Source organism: Schistocerca serialis, chromosome 7, assembly GCF_023864345.2.
Source record: "Schistocerca serialis cubense isolate TAMUIC-IGC-003099 chromosome 7, iqSchSeri2.2, whole genome shotgun sequence".
Classification (NCBI taxonomy): Eukaryota; Metazoa; Arthropoda; class Insecta; order Orthoptera; family Acrididae; genus Schistocerca; species Schistocerca serialis.
In genome coordinates, this window is record NC_064644.1 from 606,280,064 (window position 1) to 606,298,811 (window position 18,748).

The window sequence follows — 18,748 nt, forward strand, 5'->3', positions numbered from 1 at the left end:
CTAACAACTGCGCCAGACACTTGTTTTATATAGGCGTTGTCGACCGCGCGCCGTACTCTGCTTGTTTACCTATCTCTTTATTTGAACATGCATACCTATACCAGTTTCTCTGCCGGCCGGAGTGGCCGAGCGGTTAAAGGCTCTACAGTCTGGAACCGCACGACCGCTACGGTCGCAGGTTCGAATCCTGCCTCGGGCATGGATGTGTGTGATGTCCTTAGGTTAGTTAGGTTTAAGTAGTTCTAAGTTCTAGGGGACTTATGAGCACAGCAGTTGAGTCCCATAGTGCTCAGAGCCATTTGAACCATTTGAACCAGTTTCTCTGGTGCTTCAGTGTAGCTACACTTGTTCCACAGCGTAATGTTCTTGTAACACCTCCAACTGACGATGAGCCTGCAGTGACTCGAAAACATGTTTGTGGTTGAATAATCATATCAGAAAATTAAAAAATGCGACTGGTTGCATATTTATTACCAGATAAATCGTCAGTCTATGGTGTACTTCTGGGTGTTCTCCTGATTTGTTTTTTCCATTTTAAACACAGTTTTCCCACGAGTGACGAAGCCGTTTTCTTCAGGAGCTGCGAGTTTTCTGTTACGTGTACTCGCTGCCTCAACTTCAACCAGACTGTGGACTCCTGTGGTTCTCGCGTCGCTATTTACAGCGGAGTTCGATTCCCTATGCCTGCTACGATCTTTAGGCGTTCACAGCCTGCGCTGATATTCCGTGAAATGCAAATTCTCTCAGCGTTTTCCTGCTCTGCTAGATGTGTTGGCGAGATATTTTTATAAATTGCCTACCAGACTCCAAGTCTTGTTTAAATTGAAACCTCCATCCCTCGATAGGGTGGTGAATTACTGTGTCCCAGACATTTGGCGTTTGTACCGCGATACTCATCGTATTTCATTTCATGATTACATTCCAGGCAGTGGTCGGCCACGACTAATTTGCTTGGTTGTTTTTGTGGATAGTGTCGCTGATGTTATTGCACCTCTCCTCTATTGTTCTAGTAGTCTGCCCACGTACGACATGCTACAGTTACCTTCAGAAAAAACAGAACACTACTAGAGACAGGCCATGTACATTAGTATGTTCTGCAGAAATGATAAGCATTTGAACCATGTCGGCCCGCGGCTTCGAGGTCAACATCGATATCGCGGCACAACACCACCTACCGGTAAGATGTGCCTGCGGCTTTCGTTGTCGGTATAAGCCGAAGGAAAAGGATCAGGTGAGTTGAGCAGACGTGCAGGATGCCTCGCAGACGGAAAAGCGATCCGCACCGTCAAATCAGTCAGTTTGAAAGAGGGGGCATTCTTGGTATGAGAGAATGTGATGCATCCATCCGGGTACTTGCTGCTCGTGCGGGACGAAGTGTTCCGGCAGTGCAACGCGTGTCTACAGAATGGTGCCCCGTAATGCCGTAGAACATGACGAGACGGGTCAGCTCCCAACACGCAGACAACGCCCCCCCCCCCCCCCCGAGAGCTCGTCGACACTCCATACGAATGACATTGCAGGAAAGACCTGCGTTCTCCTCGGCTCTGGCGGCACAGTGGAACACGTCGTACACCATCAGGGGTGACGGGCCACGGAGTACATCCGGCGACACAGCCTTTTCTATTGTGCCCTCTGCTCAGACTCACTCAGTGCCCTTCAAAGTCTCTGTGCGCTGTACACTGCCCATCCCTTAGTGCAGCAGGCCCAGGAAAACTGTCACCTGCTCACTCTTGGTGGAGCCAGTGTGTGCTGTTTCTGGTCAAGTCGGTCTGCCAGGAAACGAGGCTGCTGACGCTGCTGCCGAGGCTGCAGCCCTCGTACCTCAGCCCGCGAGCACCTCTCTTCCCTCCGATGATCTCTGTGTTGCCGTCTGTTAAGAAATGGCGTCCCTTCACAGGAATAAGCTTCGACTTATTAAACCTCTCCCAGCGACTCGGACAACGTCCTCCCTGGCCTCACGACGGGAGGAGATTATTTTAACTCGGCTGCGTATTGGGCACTGCCTCCTTTTTAGCCATCGTCATTTGTTAAGTGGCACTACCCCACCACTTTGTACACACTGCGCCCAAGTTTTGACTGTCCGCCACTTCCTGATGGAATGCCCTTTTTTTAACCACTTACATTCCCGCTCGGGTGTGCCGCCTGATTTATCAGCCGTTTCAGCAAATGTGCGAACTGTCGACAGCGTTTTACTTTTCATCCGGCAAAGCAATATGGCGAAAGCCATTTAATTTTTAGTTTTGGACCTCCGTTTCTGTATCGTGTCTTTTTTAGCCCTTTTTCCGCGTGCCTATTTTTAGCTGTCTTCTTCTACAATGTCAGATGGGACTGACTTACAGTCGTTTAACTCCTCTCTGTGTTCGTGTTCTACAGTTCTGACTTGGGCGCGTATGACCTCAGTTGTTTTTTGCGCCCTAAAGCCAAACAAAACCAAACCGTCGCCGTTTATTACGGCACGGGTTACGTGTGCGTCTTTCACTTCTTCGCCTACCCTTGACGAATGTGCAGAAACGTGCTAGAAGTCAGTGGTGTATGGAACACGTCATTGGGGACAGAAATGACATCAGATTGAGTTTTCGGACGAATCCAGGTTCTGTTTGTTTAAAAATGCTGGCTGCAGTTTGGTTCGCCGCAGACAGAGGGCATCACACTGCCTACATTCGCACAAGACATACAACGGCAACTCGAGGCCTTACGATGTGGAGTGCTGTCGGGTACGAGCACAAACCACAGTCGGTGCGTGTCCAGGGCACTGTGACCAGTGTGACCTACGAGAATCACATTCTGCGACCCGCACCCACACCCAGAACGCACAACATTCCAGACGCTATTTTCCAGCAAGACAATGCACGGCCACCTGTTGCTGCACGAACACGTGCCTCCTCGGTGTCACGGGAGGTCGGTCAGCCTTCTGTCCCGGCCCGCCAGGTCACCACACTCGTCGCCAGTCGGAAACGTGTGGGCTGTGGTGACAGGACGGGCGCAGCGCTGTCACCCAGTGCCGACCACCACCGGCGAACTTTGGAACCGGGGCGCTGCAACATGGATGGTTGTATCACGAGACGCCATTCGCGCCTTATACGTGTCGGTGCCATCACTCGTGGCACAAGTTATCAGGAGCCATGGCGGACTCTGTTCCTACTAGGCAACAGGACACGTGCTGAACCGAGGTGTCTGAAATGCAAATCATTTCTGCGGAACGTACTGTACTAATGTACATTCTGGTGAATATGAACGTTCTACCTCCAGTCGTTCGAGGTGTTCTGTTTTTTCTGAACATGAGTGTACAATCGTACGAAATGTTATACGCAACCCCTTTCGGAGACATAGATCATCTTTAATATTACAAAGAAGACTTTTCATCTTAGTTGAAGGGAACAAAATACACTGGATGCCATGTTACCATAGGAATCTATCGATCTTCCCGGATATTGGTTAGTATATGATAGATTAGTGATTTTTGGCTTCTTTTCTTCGGACTCAGCCATCCGACTTTCTCAGGGATTCTTGATTTTGGCTGCAACGCTCGCTGAATTTGACGGTCTGAGTATGCATTCCCTCTGAACACTGTTCGTAGGTATAATTCTTCATCGAAGCTGTCTTTGTCCGAAAGTATTCGAGCTTTATGGACTAGAGTCTTCAGCAGCGATCATCTCCGTGGTGGATATTGATGGCTCAAGGCGAGGAGATAGAGGTTTTCTACATACATCAACAAAAATGTTGCAGCACCCTGATATGTCGTACAGGTGTGTTGCAATTGTGACCTTCCACGTAGCGATCGGGAGGTCACCTCAGACATTGTTTAGAAACAAACACCTACTGGTAGAGCGCCGCACTGTAATGGATAACAGCATTTCAGCTGAAAGTAAAGCACTAGTGGCGACGCATTAGAGACTCTGTGCAACAGTAGAGTGAACACCCGTGGGTTCGCATCATTGCATTACACGCAGGAGGCTTATCAGCCTGCGAAGTTGCTTCCTGTGAGCACCGGAGTCCTAATGATGCGATGCCGAAAATGTGTTGAGAAACTACACCGCACAGGCAGCCCACGTTCGACGTGTGCACAAGATGGTCAACGTCTAAGACTTTTGAGTGAAAGGAACCGTGGACTGAGTAATCCAGAATTGAATTCGGCTTTGGAGGAGGCTACAAGACGTTATGTACCGCATCAAATCGTTAGGAGATGATTGCATGATCCGGATCTCCATTCCCAACGACCATGGCAAGTACCATGTGGTACGCTATGGTCTCCGTTACAGATGGGCACGAAATTATGCGTAATAGGCGCCCCAGGACCGGCGTCCAGTGTTGCTTACGGACGATACTTGAATCTGTTTGTACCCCGATAACAGCAGACAACGTGTTCGGATACAACACGGTAACATCGAACGCTTGCAACATTGCACCCCACTTGTGCAACTGGGTGGTGATGGAGTGATGTTCTGCGATGGCACGGAATGGGGCCACTGTACACCTCTCGTGATTGTTGACATCTGTCCGCCAACATTTTGTTGACAATTTCATCTTGAACATCTTGAAACATTATTTTTAGCACGCCTTCGTACATATTGGAATTTACTTCTTACATGCACATGCATGCAAGATGAGTCCAAACCTTGTTGCCACTTTCCTGTTTGGCAAACAGACGGCAATCGCGCGTACTCCAAGTAAATTCCACGATGCAAAAATACGTTAATCCATCTGGTGACCACTGACGCTGAGCAAGCTGTATTGGAAACCAGCACAGCAAAGGAGTTGCAAGGCCAGTTAGTCGAAATGGATAGTGTCTTGAAAAGAAGTTGTATGGTGAGCATCAACAAAAGTGAAACAGGGATAGTGCAACGTAGTCGAAGTAAATCAGGAGATGCTGAAGGAATTAGATTAGTAAATGAAATATTAAAAGTAGTAGACGAATACTGACATTTGGGCAGCAAAACAACTGATGATGGGCGAGGTAGACAGACCAGCAATAGCAAGAATAGCATTTGTGAAAGCGATAAATTCGTTAACATCTAATATAAATCTGGGTATTATATACTTTTTCTGTTTTCTAGCATTTTAATGGAGTGTAGCTTTCAACGGAAGTGAAACATGGACACGAAAAGAATAGAAATGTGTGTCTCAACTTGACTAACAGAAGTGATCTGGTTACAGAGGGAAATGTGTGGGGATAAATATTGTGGAGGGAGGCCGAGGCTCGTCTACGGTGACGAGGATCGAACAGGTGTATTTTGCAGCAGTTAAGCGGAGACAAAGTGGCCTACACAGGGTCGGCTAGCGTAGCAAGCAGCATCAAACCAGTCCTCGGACCACAGCAACAGTAACACAGAATCCTAATTTATCCGTCTGAAAAAATTGTGCAACTAGAGAACGTTAAGAAGTCGTACAAACAAAACGGCAGAGGGGCGGGAGCGGTTGTCGCTTGACTACGTTACTGCGCAACCCGTGCCGCCGCCAGCGCCGCCGCCTGTGCACCAGCCAGGCCAGCAGAGGCCAGCAGAGGCCCCGGCGCCCTCCGCCTGGGAGCGTCATTAAGGCCCGCCGGTCCTATACATAGTGCGTGCGAGCGGCGGCGCGCGCGCTCCCCTGCTAAACGCGCCCGAACTTAATCCCCAGGGCCGCCAGGGGACCACACAGGAGGCCTGGGGGCGGGATGTGGAGGAGGCGCGCCACGCGGCGACGCCAGCAAACTCGTCACCCACCCTGCGCGCCGGCACATCGCAGCCCTCCACTCTCCCTCCCTCAGTGCGCTCGGCACGATACACCGATTTAAACCACCAATATCTGCTGCACATAATTCTAGCGCAGATTAGATATCACCATAATTATCATCCACTATCAGTATTTGTTACGCAGCCGATTTGCGACTACGCGAACTCTTCAGCCTATCAAGGATAAACCTTGCTACGTACCTCCTTTCTGACGGGTTGACGTCGGAGTAATTGATTTGGCAACCTAAGAGGAGAAAATATAAAAACGCAGTAAATGAAGAAGGCAAAAAGGAATACAAACGTCTCAAAAATGAGATCGACAGGAAGTGCAAAATGGCTAAGCAGGGATGGCTAGAGGACAAATGTAAGGATGTAGAGGGTTATCTCACTAGGGGTAAGATAGATACTGCCTACAGGAAAATTAAAGAGACCTTTGGAGAAAAGAGAACCACTTGTATGAATATCAAGAGCTCAGATGGAAACCCAGTTCTAAGCAAAGAAGGGAAAACAGAAAGGTGGAAGGAGTATATAGAGGTTCTATATTATGGAAATGGAAGAGGATGTAGATGAAGGCGAAATGGGAGACACAATACTACGTGAAGAGTTTGACAGAGCACTGAAAGACCTGAGTCGAAACAAGGCCCCGTTAGTAGACAACATTCCATTGGAACTACTGACGGCCTTGGGAGAGCCAGTCCTAACAAAACTCTACCATCTGGTGAGCAAGATGTATGAAACAGGCGAAATACCCTTACACTTCAAGAAGAATATAATAATTCCAAACCCAAAGAAAGCAGGTGTTGACAGATGTGAAAATTACCGAATTATCAGTTTAATAAGTCACGGCTGCAAAATACTAACGCGAATTCTTTACAGACAAATGGAAAAACTGGTAGAAGCCGACCTCGGGGAACATCAGTTTGGATTCCGTAAAAATATTGGAACACGTGAGGCAATACTGACCCGACGACTTATCTTAGATGCTAGATTAAGGAAAGGTAAACCTATGTTTCTAGCATTTGTAGACTTAGAGAAAGCTTTTCACAATGTTGACTGGAATTTTTTTTTTGGTCATCAGTCTACTGACTGGTTTGATGCGGCCCGCCACAAATTCCTTTCCTGTGCTAACCTCTTCATCTCAGAGTAGCACTTGCAACCTACGTCCTCAATTATTTGCTTGACGTATTCCAATCTCTGTCTTCCTCTGCAGTTTTTGCCCTCTACAGCTCCCTCTAGTACCATGGAAGTCATTCCCTCATGTCTTAGCAGATGTCCTATCATCCTGTCCCTTCTCCTTATCAGTGTTTTCCACATATTCCTTTCCTCTCCGATTCTGCGTCGAACCTCCTCATTCCTTACCTTATCAGTCCACCTAATTTTCAACATTCGTCTATAACACCACATCTCAAATCCTTCGATTCTCTTCTGTTCCGGTTTTCCCACAGTCCATGTTTCACTACCATACAATGACTGGAATACTTTCTTTCAAATTCTGAAGGTGGCAGGGGTAAAATACAGGGAGCGAAAAGTTATTTACAATTTGTACAGAAACCAGATGGCAGTTATAAGAGTCGAGGGACATCAAAGAGAAGCAGTGGTTGGGAAGGGAGTGAGACAGGGTTGTAGCCTCTCCCCGATGTTATTCGATCTCTATATTGAGCAAGCAGTGAAGGAAACAAAAGAAAAATTCGGAGTAGGTATTAAAATGCATGGAGAAGAAATAAAAACTTTCAGGTTCGCCGATGACATTGTAATTCTGTCAGAGACAGCAAAGGACTTGGAAGAACAGTTGAACGGAATGGACAGTGCCTTAAAAGGAGGATATAAGATGAACATCAACAAAAGCAAAACGAGGATAATAGAATGTAGTCGAATTAAATAGGGCGATGCTGAGGAAATTAGATTACGAAATGAGACAATTAAAGTAGCAAAGGAGTTTTGCTATTTGGGGAGCAAAATAACTGATGATGGTCGAAGTAGAGAGGATATAAAATGTAGACTGGCAATGGCAAGGAAAGCGTTTCTGAAGAAGAGAAATTTGTTAAGTATAGATTTAAGTGTCAGGAAGTCGTTTCTGAAAGTATATGTATGGAGTGTAGCCATGTATGGAAGTGAAACATGGACGATAGCTACTTTGGACAAGAAGAGAATAGAAGCTTTCGAAATGTGGTGCTACAGAAGAATGCTGAAGATTAGACGGGTAGATCACGTAACTAATGAGGAGGTATTGAATAGAATTGGGGAGAAGAGGAGTTTGTGGCACAACTTGACAAGAAGAAGGGTCCGGTTGCACGAGATGTTCTGAGGCATCAAGGGATCACAAATTTAGCATTGGAGGGCAGCGTGGAGGGTAAAAATCGTAGAGGGAGACGAAGAGATGAATACACTAAACAGATTCAGAAGGATGTAGGCTGCAGTAGGTACTGGGAGATGTAGAAGCTTGCACAGGATAGAGTAGCATGGAGAGCTGCATCAAACCAGTCTGACGATTGAAGACAACAACAGCAACAACAACAAGAGCACGGTGGTGAAACTTACAATGGTACGTACCATTTCGACAACGTGTCACTATTTCCTTGTGTTTCTGCTTCTCAATCTGATCCCCCTCGCTTACGTAATTTATGGAACGAAAAATCTTTACCTTTTACGTTGGTGCATAACTTTGCACAGTTTTTGTTTTACATGTTTGTGTTCCGGTTCTAAGGGTTTATTTATCGATTGACATTTGTTATTTGTAGTTTACTGCTGTTATTGGAGTTCACATATTGTTATATTGTCATTTGGAGATATTTAGTGGAGCTGTGGAAACTAGAAAACGGAGTGCCAAGGGGAGAAATCGGTTCATTCCCAACATGTTCTTTTCTTTGAGTTCAGTGCAGGGGTGAACACAGCGGACGCAGCTAGAAGTGTTTGCTGCGTACGCGGGGATACTGCCACTGGACAGAGCATGCCGAGGAACATCGTTCTCGCCTTAGTGACTGTCCACATTCTGGGAGACCAAAGGGGTTTGATGAAGGTCTTTTAAACGCATTAATCCACAACGACCAGGTCATTGTACTCGAGAACTGGCAAATGTGATCCACGAAAGACAATGTTATGCATCTAGTGGAACAGTGAGAGTATGGCGTACTAATTGTTTCCCATAGCGTAACCACCACTGCCGACATTCACTGTTAACGTCTTGCTGATGCAGTCCGAGAACAACGACCAGGAAGACTCCTTGAAGTGACGCTACTCCACCACAACCCCGCCCGCAGTCTGCTGGAATCACAAAAACGCTATACAGGAGTTGGGTTGGGAAGTCATTCCGCACCCACCTCGTTCACGTGGGCTTGCGCCCTCAGATGTCACCTTTTCCGCTTTCTCTATCGAAAAACCTTCAAGGAACTTCCTTTCCACGTGAAGATGCGCTCCGAAAATAGATCGACGAGTTCTTTCCCTCAAAACCATGCGATTTCTACAGTCGCGGAGTTGAAAAGCTATGCCAGCGTTGGTAGACGGTTCCAAATAGTGAAGGAGAATATATTATCCATGGCTAAATTCTCTGTTGTGTGTATCTGTTGTGTTTATTAAACTCATGGAAGAATTCTACGAACTTATGCCCCAACCTAACACGTCTGTACTCCGCAAGTGGAGGGTACATAGCGTGCAATGGAACTCCTCGCCCCCCCCCCCCCCCCCCCCCCACATATTCCTTTTACTCAGACTCAGGAATCACTCTCCCACACTGATTTTTAACAAGCCCGTCACGAACAGTGCATCTCTTCTTTGAATCTTTACTATCACTTCCGTTCCCTTTGTAGCGTCCCAGACTGTTTAGATTTTGATTGCTGTAAGAGAACATGTCGTTTCAAAGCCCAAGTGCATTAAAAATCCATAAAAAATGCGTCGATTTTGTTATAATTGATATTCTGAGGCCATCCTCGCTTCCTTCAGACAGTTTGATGAATTCGTGAAGATAGTTAGCCGCTCCAGCAAGGTGTACGCACGGGCCGCTATTTGCGGCATCGTACCCGGAAACGAGTGGTCTCCGAGTGCAGGATCTAAACCAGAGGCTCAGACGACTGCGTGTCTCGGATGCGGATTTCTCGACCTCTGCTACTGGACGGAGAGTTGCACAGGCCGCCTCAATCGGCCAGCCGTGCAATACAGAAGGCAGGCGGCTACTCGTGTGGCAGAGCACGTGTGGCGTGACAATGGGGTTTCTTTAAGTTGGACGAACCCCTCCATAACATCACTGATGATTTGCTGCCGAAAACGAAGTTAGATCAGAACTTCTTGCAGAGCCCAATGATTAGACGTTAGCATTATCAGTAAACTGTGAATAACAGCGAAATTCTTAATTCAGATTTGAATATACAGGGCGAGTCACTAACTATGAAAGTATGACAGGAGCTGAAAAGGTTGTGGGACAAAAGTTGCGTGGGGCAACGGGGGCCATAATGTCAGGTTGGTTATTTGTTGCTACGTGGGGCCGCCTCAGAGATATTTTTTTTCGAATGGGATGCTATAGTTTTGTACTTATTTTCTGGTAGCGGCTATCGAGACGAATCCAGTGATGTGTAACAGTAAGGTCTTTGAAGGTCAACGAAGGTCACAAAGGTAGCATGAACGTCCATTTACAGAATGTGTTCGAAGTGATGACCATTGGTATCAACGCAGTGCTGCAATCTTCTTAGAGTGGACTGGGTGGTATTCCTTATCACATCGGCACTTATCGAGGCACAGAGTCTGACAATTCTCTCTCGCATATCTCCAGATGTAGTTGGAACGTCTTTATAGACAATGTCCTTTACGAATCCCCAAAGAAAAACATCCAGAAGCGTCAAGTCAACTGTGCAACATTCCGCAGGCAACATCGATTTTCAGCTGTCCAATAATGCATGTTATGCAAATTAACATTTCCATGGTTCGTGAATGTAGCTTTGTCAGTAATAAAATCAAATTAATAATTGTGTCATCTTTCTGAATATGAAGTTGAGCCCATAGGTAGAATTCAATGCGACGCATACAATCCGTACCAGTTAATTCTTGGTGGAGACTGATATGTTAAGGATGATACTTATGGCGATGCAGAACACGAACAACACTACTCTGGCTCTTGAAAGATTCCCTTGCGATCTGACGCGAACTAACACAAGGATCTCGAACCACAGTGGCAAGAGTACCAATTTCCGTTTCCTCATTTGTAGCTTTCTTTTGCCGGTTATTCCCGATGCGTTAAAGATCCAGTTGTTCTCAATTTATAACACACATATTTAGATGTACGACGTGCAGGGTGGGTACGTTGAGGATATCTTTCAGCATATGTCTCTAGCTCTCACTGAATTTCGTTAGCATTCTCCGTAAATGAGAAGCATACCAACTTTTTCTTCGAAGGAATACGTCATTCACATTCGCTTGATTCGACGATTCTAGTCTTACCGTTCCTATTAGTTTTGTATTCCGAAACCGTCGAATGTCAGTGGCACGTTCGATGGATACGCCGTATTCGGCGAATATTTACTATTTGCACGCTATAGGAGAGAGAATTGTCAGAGCATGTCCGATAAGTGCCAAGTAATCAGGAATACCACTCAGTCCATGATAAGAAGATTACAGCACTGCATAGATACCAATGGTTATCAGTTCCAACACATTCTGTAAATGGACGTTCATGCTACCTTTGTGTCCTTCGTTGACCTTCAAAGGCCTTACTGTTACACATCGCTGGATTCGTCTCGATAGCCGCTACCAGAAAATGAGTACCAAACTATAGCATCCCATTCGAAAAAAAAAGTTGACCTCTGAAGCGACTCCACCTAGCAACAAAAAACCATAACATATTATGCCCCCGTTGTTCCATGTAACATTTGTCCCACAAACTTTTCAGCTACTATCATACTTTCGGAGTTATTCTAGGTGTCAACAGTTAGTGACTCACCCTGTATATGCAGGGGTATTCTAGACGTCAATTGTGGCGGCATTTTTATAGCCGTAAAGAACTAGATAATATCAAGGAAGGTTATAATAGAACCCGAATGTGGAACTAACTTGATAAAGTATGTACAAACGTGAGTCAAACGTTGTAACCGGATAGTCAGAAAACGTCACACAGATGGTTGACAGTGCTGTTATGGCTGTAAAAGTGAAAATATGTACGAAAATATAAATAACTCCAGACATTACACTCAATCAATGCCTGGGTGATTACGTAATTGCATAAGTTTTGTAGATGAGCTTGAAATGTATACAAACATTTAAGAAATGTAAACGCTGGAAGCATTTTTAAATATTTGGTATCGCTCTATTCTTGTATTTTAGGAAATTGTGTTCGATTCCTGCTCAGAGATATGTTTCTGAGGTTGTGCCTGATTGCTGTTCAGCGATATGATTCAAACTGCTCACAAATGTATGAACCTTTGTTTCCTATCTTGTCTAGGGGAAAATGGATTATTTTTAAAGCTTTCTCTTTCACTTGTTACGTGCCCTTGAAGCCAAAGGCGTCTCCTCAAAGTTCTTACGTATTTTCTCCGCCCGTCTTCTGTCTGTTATCAGAGCTGTTTCGCACGTGTCCACGTTTGCAAAAAAGTACGTGCAGAACTTACCAGCTGATTAAAACTGTGTGCTGGGCTGGCACCCGAGCCGGGAACCTTTGCCACTTGCGGACCAGTGCTCTGCCGACTGTCCAGGCACGACTCACAACCCACTGCGTCTTCTACCTTTCAGTTTTCACAGGAGTTATCCGGCATACCTTAGCGGACTATCGCTCTTGGAAGAAACGATTCTGCGAAGACGTGGCTTAGCCACAGCCGCAGCCCAGGGTATTGTTTCCAAGATGAATTCTCGCTCTACAGCGGATTGTGCGCTGATCTGAAGTGCTTGTGGAATCAAAGCTGTGAGGGCGGACAAAGGCAAAGGCTCGGGGTTCGAGTCCCGACTCGAGGCACAGTTGAAACCCGCTAGGAAGTTACACAACAGTGCATATTCCGCTGGATAGCGAAAATTCATTTTCAAATTGTGTGCGGTTGACGCTTGTGTTCGTCTCTGTGCGCTCACCAAGACCACGTTGTTGTCAACGTTTGCGTTCTCGTGTCCTGCAAGACGACTTTAAGGTGGGAATTCGGTTAGTAACACAGTGGCAGGTGGTGCCACCTGCGGACAGTTTAATACGTTGGCCCACAACACACACATTCGGGAGGACGACGACGATTCAAATCCACGCCTGATCATCCTAATTTAGGCTTCCGTGATTTCTCTGAATCGCTCCAGGTAAAAAGCGGAATAGTGCCTTTGAAGGAACAGGGTCGATTTCCTTCGCGGTCCTTAAACAGAAGAATCCGATCTTGTGCCCCGTCTCTAATGGCTACATTGTCGGCAGTCCGTAAAATCCTAATCTTCCTTCCTTGTGACGTAGGTATCCTCCATTGAAAGGACTGGTATTTTGCGGAACCTCTATCAACATATCATAACCGGCAACCGCCGAACTGGGAAAAATGATTGTGACGTCAGCTCTTCGGTACGTCTTCATCACTGCGCCTTTATGGGCTCACAAATCCGGTTTTCCCATAACTCGATTTCCGGATACAGCTCCTGGTTGTCCTTGTAAAAGCTCCGCTATCGATTCTGGAAATGTGAATTTGGATTCCGGAGATCCTATCCCTCAATCTGTTTACGCTCCATGTGGAAGCTCTTTCGCATTTTAGCCGCGACTTGGTTCTCAGCTTGCTACTTGTTTCTTAAAATCGTGATTGCCTGGACGAAATGATTATGTGTGGACTGAAGCAAAACAAAAAGTACTGCACTGACTAGGAAATTATCCATTTAACTACAGAAAGCACATTTTTACCTCTATTAAATGGGAAGAGGAGCAAAAAATCTGACATAATTGTGTAATAAGCGAAACCGAAATGCGAAGGTGAATCACCTATAACCAACGTACCAAGCGCTTTGATAAAATCATGCAAGCCGTCAGACGCTAAGTGCGTAAACTCCAAGTCGGTAACGGTGTTTTTTCGATACAATCAACCAAAACAAAATATGGCCGTTTGTGTTGTACATTATAAACATTCCTTATCACGTAACAGGCGTCGTTCTTCAATAATGCCGTCATTGGCGAAATAGCAAAATCGAAATACTTGCCAACAGCCTCCTCATACACTATGTAGCTGGCTCATTTGTAAACTGCTATACGCATTCTTTTTTTGGGGTGACATAGTATAACGTTATATAGTATTTTTCTTGCTTTTATTGTCAGTAAAATTGCTTTTACTAGATATAATGAATTAATTATGCACTGAGGCAGTAATGACAAAGAAAGGAGTTTTATTCTTCAAATGTGAACCCATACTGTTTCAAAATCTGTAGGAAGGAGTATAAATTACAATATCTTTGTGATTAATCTCTATCGTTTGTCTTTCTTCTACTGTCACTTCGTTCGTTATCTTTCCTCCTCCTGACATTGATCTGCTAAAATGTATGTATTATTGTAAACGTATGTAAGTGGGAATAATTATTCCGTTCAAGGAATGACTCTTGTTTTATTATTTTTTAACATTAATCTTTTTAATACATTATTGATAGGTTCAAATGGTTGAAATGGCTCGCCGGCTCCAGACTGTTGCGCCTAGAACCGCACGGCCACTCCGGCCGGCATTGACAGGTTCCTAAGTGAAAATATGGATGAGTCTTGTTTCAGGAGCGCAAATAACAGAACTGGACGAATTTTGTTTAGACAAACTGTGTCTCATCCGATTAAAAAGGCCGGATTGCGTAGTGCGAATCAAATTAGCGCACATGATGTATTCGAAATCTCAACGGTCACGAAAATACAAAGCCAAGCTAGTTATTCCGAGAGAATAATATTTAATGCCTTAAAAATTTTAATCCGTAAACCTTTCGTCAGTCTAATTCGCCCGGTTCTAATTACGGTCAGTTAAAATATGTTGCCATACACAATCAATGGCTCCCGAGAAAACACTCCCTAACTTTTTTTTCTAATTATTTGTACGTTCGGAAGTTTTCTAGCCACTCAGAGTCTCCTAAATGTTCCAGTGATCACTTGTAACTTGTTTGGATCCAGTCGCGTGTAATAAAACAGGTTCACATATACTACCTGACACTGGTATGATCGTTAACCATCTCTGTGCGAACGACGCGCTCCTCCTCCTCTCCAATTCGCTGACGTCCGTAAGGGAATCGTACCCTCTCTTTATTAAAAACCTGCCCAGGTATAAATAACGTCACATCACTGTGTTCACTGAAGCGGAACAGCTGGTTTACAGACGCAACTCGCCTCCACAACTGACACTCGGAAACACTAAGCAACTGACACTCGGAAACACTAAGCAACTGACGCTTGGAAAACCGGTGCTAGACCGGGTTGACAAAATCTGCGCTGGCCTAGCACGTAAATAAGGCAGCGAAAATCGATTTCCGGAATTAGAGTTTCGTGTTCCGTAAGTCGCATCGCGTGTAAACGCGGTGCTTGAACACAGTCGGGCGACCAGGAAGTTGGCGGGTGGGCATTATAGCGGGAAGGGAGGCACGCCGCGGCGGCGCCCCGTGACGGGGACACGCCCCCACGTGCAGGGGGGGGGGGGGGGGGGGGAGGAGGGGGCAGCGCCGCAAAGCGGAACCGGCGGTGGCGTCGCTGTACCCCGTTCTCTCCAAAGTCTGCATTTCTCGCCATTACTATCACGTCCATTGGATTTTCCTCCCCTAGTAACGCTCTATCCACCTATCCACTACAGTTCCCGATTAAGAAGGTAAGATTATATAGCAGCGCGCACATTACTTTTTACTAGCGGGATCAGCACTTGCAGTGTCCCCCACGGGCACTGAGATTAGTCCTACCCTAACACCTTAAAAGGGTACACAAGTGTAGAATTTTTTAGTCCAATTTTTTAATGGCTTAAAATGTTTCTTAGAGAAACTATTTTTAGGATTCATTTATATAAAGCGTGCGTAAACGTTAAAATATGTTAAAACCGCGATTTACTGCATGGGGGTCTGGCACATTCGAGTGCTCGAATGCAACCGATCTAATACCATAGTAGTTCCCGACGGAGTAGGTGTCTTGTTAGTTTCGAATAGTATCACAGAGGACATTACTATCAAATGGCTCTAAGTACCATGGGACTCAGGTCATCAGTCCCCTAGACTTAGAACTACTTAAACGTAACTAACCTAAAGACATCACACACATCCATGCCCGAGGCAGGATTCGAACCTGCGACCGTAGCAGTCACGCGGTTCCGGACTGAAGCGCCTAGAACCGCACGGCCACCGCGGCCGGCTTTATTTTATTTATTAATACGAAATAAGGCGCGAGTAGTTGAAAATAACAAACAAACGTATTTATACGGATTGTAAAGATTCAAAAAGTAATCGCAATCGAGAAAACAACGCTTCGATTGCTAAACGCGAAAGAGTTAATGATAAATTTCCTCAAAATGACAGTGTTTCGACGCCAGCGAAAAATGGCCAACTGTTTGGTGCCGGCAGTACCGATTAAAGGTTTGATCAATTTCCATATTAAAAAACACAAGCTGAAACTTGAAACGGAACGGTTTTCAGAACAACATTTATTAAGTTGGCTCATTAACTATACATTACAGTTACATTATACCTTTTTGTAACTTTGTAAGTAGGTTGTTTAAGTTTTTATATTGGTAACGCCACGTAGCGCTCTGTATGTGCTGTGTGTGGCTGGTTTGCATTGTTGTTGGAATATCTGCCATTGTAGTGTTGGGCAGCTGGATGTTAACAGCGCGTTGGAGGTGAGCCGCCAGCAGTGGTGGATGTGGGGAGAGAGATGGCGGAGTTTTGAAATTTGTAAGACTGGATGTCATGAACTGCTATATATATTATGACTATTAAGGTAAATACATTGTTTGATCTCTATTAAAATCTTTCATTTGCTATCTATGCCTATCAGTAGTTAGTGCCTTCCTTAGTTTGAATCTTTTATTTAGCTGGCAGTAGTGGCGCTCGCTGTATTGCAGTAATTCGAGTAACGAAGATTTTTGTGAGGTAAGTGATTTGTGAAAGGTATAGGTTATTGTTAGTCAGGGCCATTCTTTTGTAGGGATTATTGAAAGTCCGATTGCGTTGTGCTAAAAAAATATTGTGTGTCAGTTTAAGCACAGTCATGTATAATTGTTCTAAGGGGACGTTTTATATGTCGACCCTTAGCCGAGGATACCTCACTGGAATCTTCTGATTTTTTCTTGTAGTTTGTGTAATTAGTGTAGCTTTTGTTTATTGCTAGCACGTAATTGTAGAGAAAATCTCCTTTGTAGTTGCAGCCTTTCATTGTTGTACAGTAAAACAGTTGTGGCATGCATGTAGATTTGCGCCAAGTATTTCGCAGCTGCAATTAACTAGATATTTTTTTCAGTGCTATTTTAATGTGTTCTCTTATTTTTGCTCTTCAAATTGTGCTTTTCTGTGTTATCGTGTGAAATATTGTGACAATAATGGCGTGTGAAAAACGTAATACTAGGCTCCAAAGTAAACTGAGAACTGACAGTGAAGACGAAAGCAGTGTGTTAGCGCCACCATGTAATGAATTAACTAATGTTCAACATAGTAATTTGGTAATTGTGCATAGGGAAATGGAGCGGGCTGCAAATAATGGTGTAGGCAGTGAAACAATTAGTGAACAGGGAAGCATTATCGATCGATCGGTCGGCAACAGCTTGCCTCAGGATTCCGAAATGACAGGACACAATATTGCAAATACTGTAGACTCAGGTTTTGGGTTCTCACCGTTTTCTCAAACGAGTCAAGACACATTTTCCGCTTGTCAAAATGTGAATGTTGCCGGTGCAAATTCACTGCCGAAAAGCACTGAAGAACATGTTTTAGACACCAGTGCATTGTTATTACAGTTAATGCAACAAATGGGACAAAGGCTACAAAAGTTAGACACAATGGAACAAAATCTTCAAAAGTTAGACACAAAATCAGAAACAAATGGGACAAAATCTTCAAAAGTTAGACGCAATGGAACAAAATCTTCAACACCACGCTTGAACAAACATGTGGAGATTTAACTACTGAGTTACATAAAATCGAATAGAAATGTTAAAAAGTCTGTAACGACGTAAAAACACAAATTTGTGAGCATTTCCAATCTATTTTTTCGCTTCATGAAAATGCATTACAGAATCACGAAGCAGCCATAAAGGAACTGCAAACTATTGTTCATGAAAATCACGACATCTTGCAAGCTAAAATTGACTCAGCTGCATCTACCGATTCGGTTATGCAGCTTGCAAAAACTCAGGAAAACTTAAAAGACACAGTAGATACGATTTCAACACAAATGGACACTCTGAAACTTGGTTCTGAAAAACACACAGAGGAAATAATTTCACTAACGGATAAAGTAGCCGAACTTTCAGATCAATTCGCTAACTTATCTACAAAGGTAGATGATGATCTGAATGACACAAGACTTGTAGCCTTCACGGACACTGAAGAGTATTAACAAATTAGAAAATTCAAACAAAATCAAAATCAAATCAATACACAGTATAAAAATCCGGGAAGTACAAGATCAGTTGGCACAAGTAATACAAGAATTACATATTTCAGAGGACACTCGCGCTCCAGTACAGGAAGAGGGACATAGAAATACGGAACAACCACAAAATAATAACACAGGACACTTCGGAAATTATGAAAGAAATTGGCAAGGCGCATTGGATTTTGAGATGGAACCGCCGAAACGAAGTAACAATGAGCGATGTGCGACTCACCGCCATGATTTTGACTATAAGCTGTTCATTGCTACACGTAAATTCAAAACATTTAAGAATTCTGACAACGACATTCATCCACAAGCATGGCTTCATCAATTCTCTCATTGTTTCCCTCCCAACTGGTCATTGGAGCACAGGTTAGAATTTATGTGTGACTATGTAGAGAATGAACCAGCTGTAAGAATGCGATCGGTCATTCACGATTGCCACAGTGAAGGAGAATTTTATCATGCCTTCCTCTCAGCATATTGGTCTCAAACTACACAAGACTGAGTATAACACAGCATC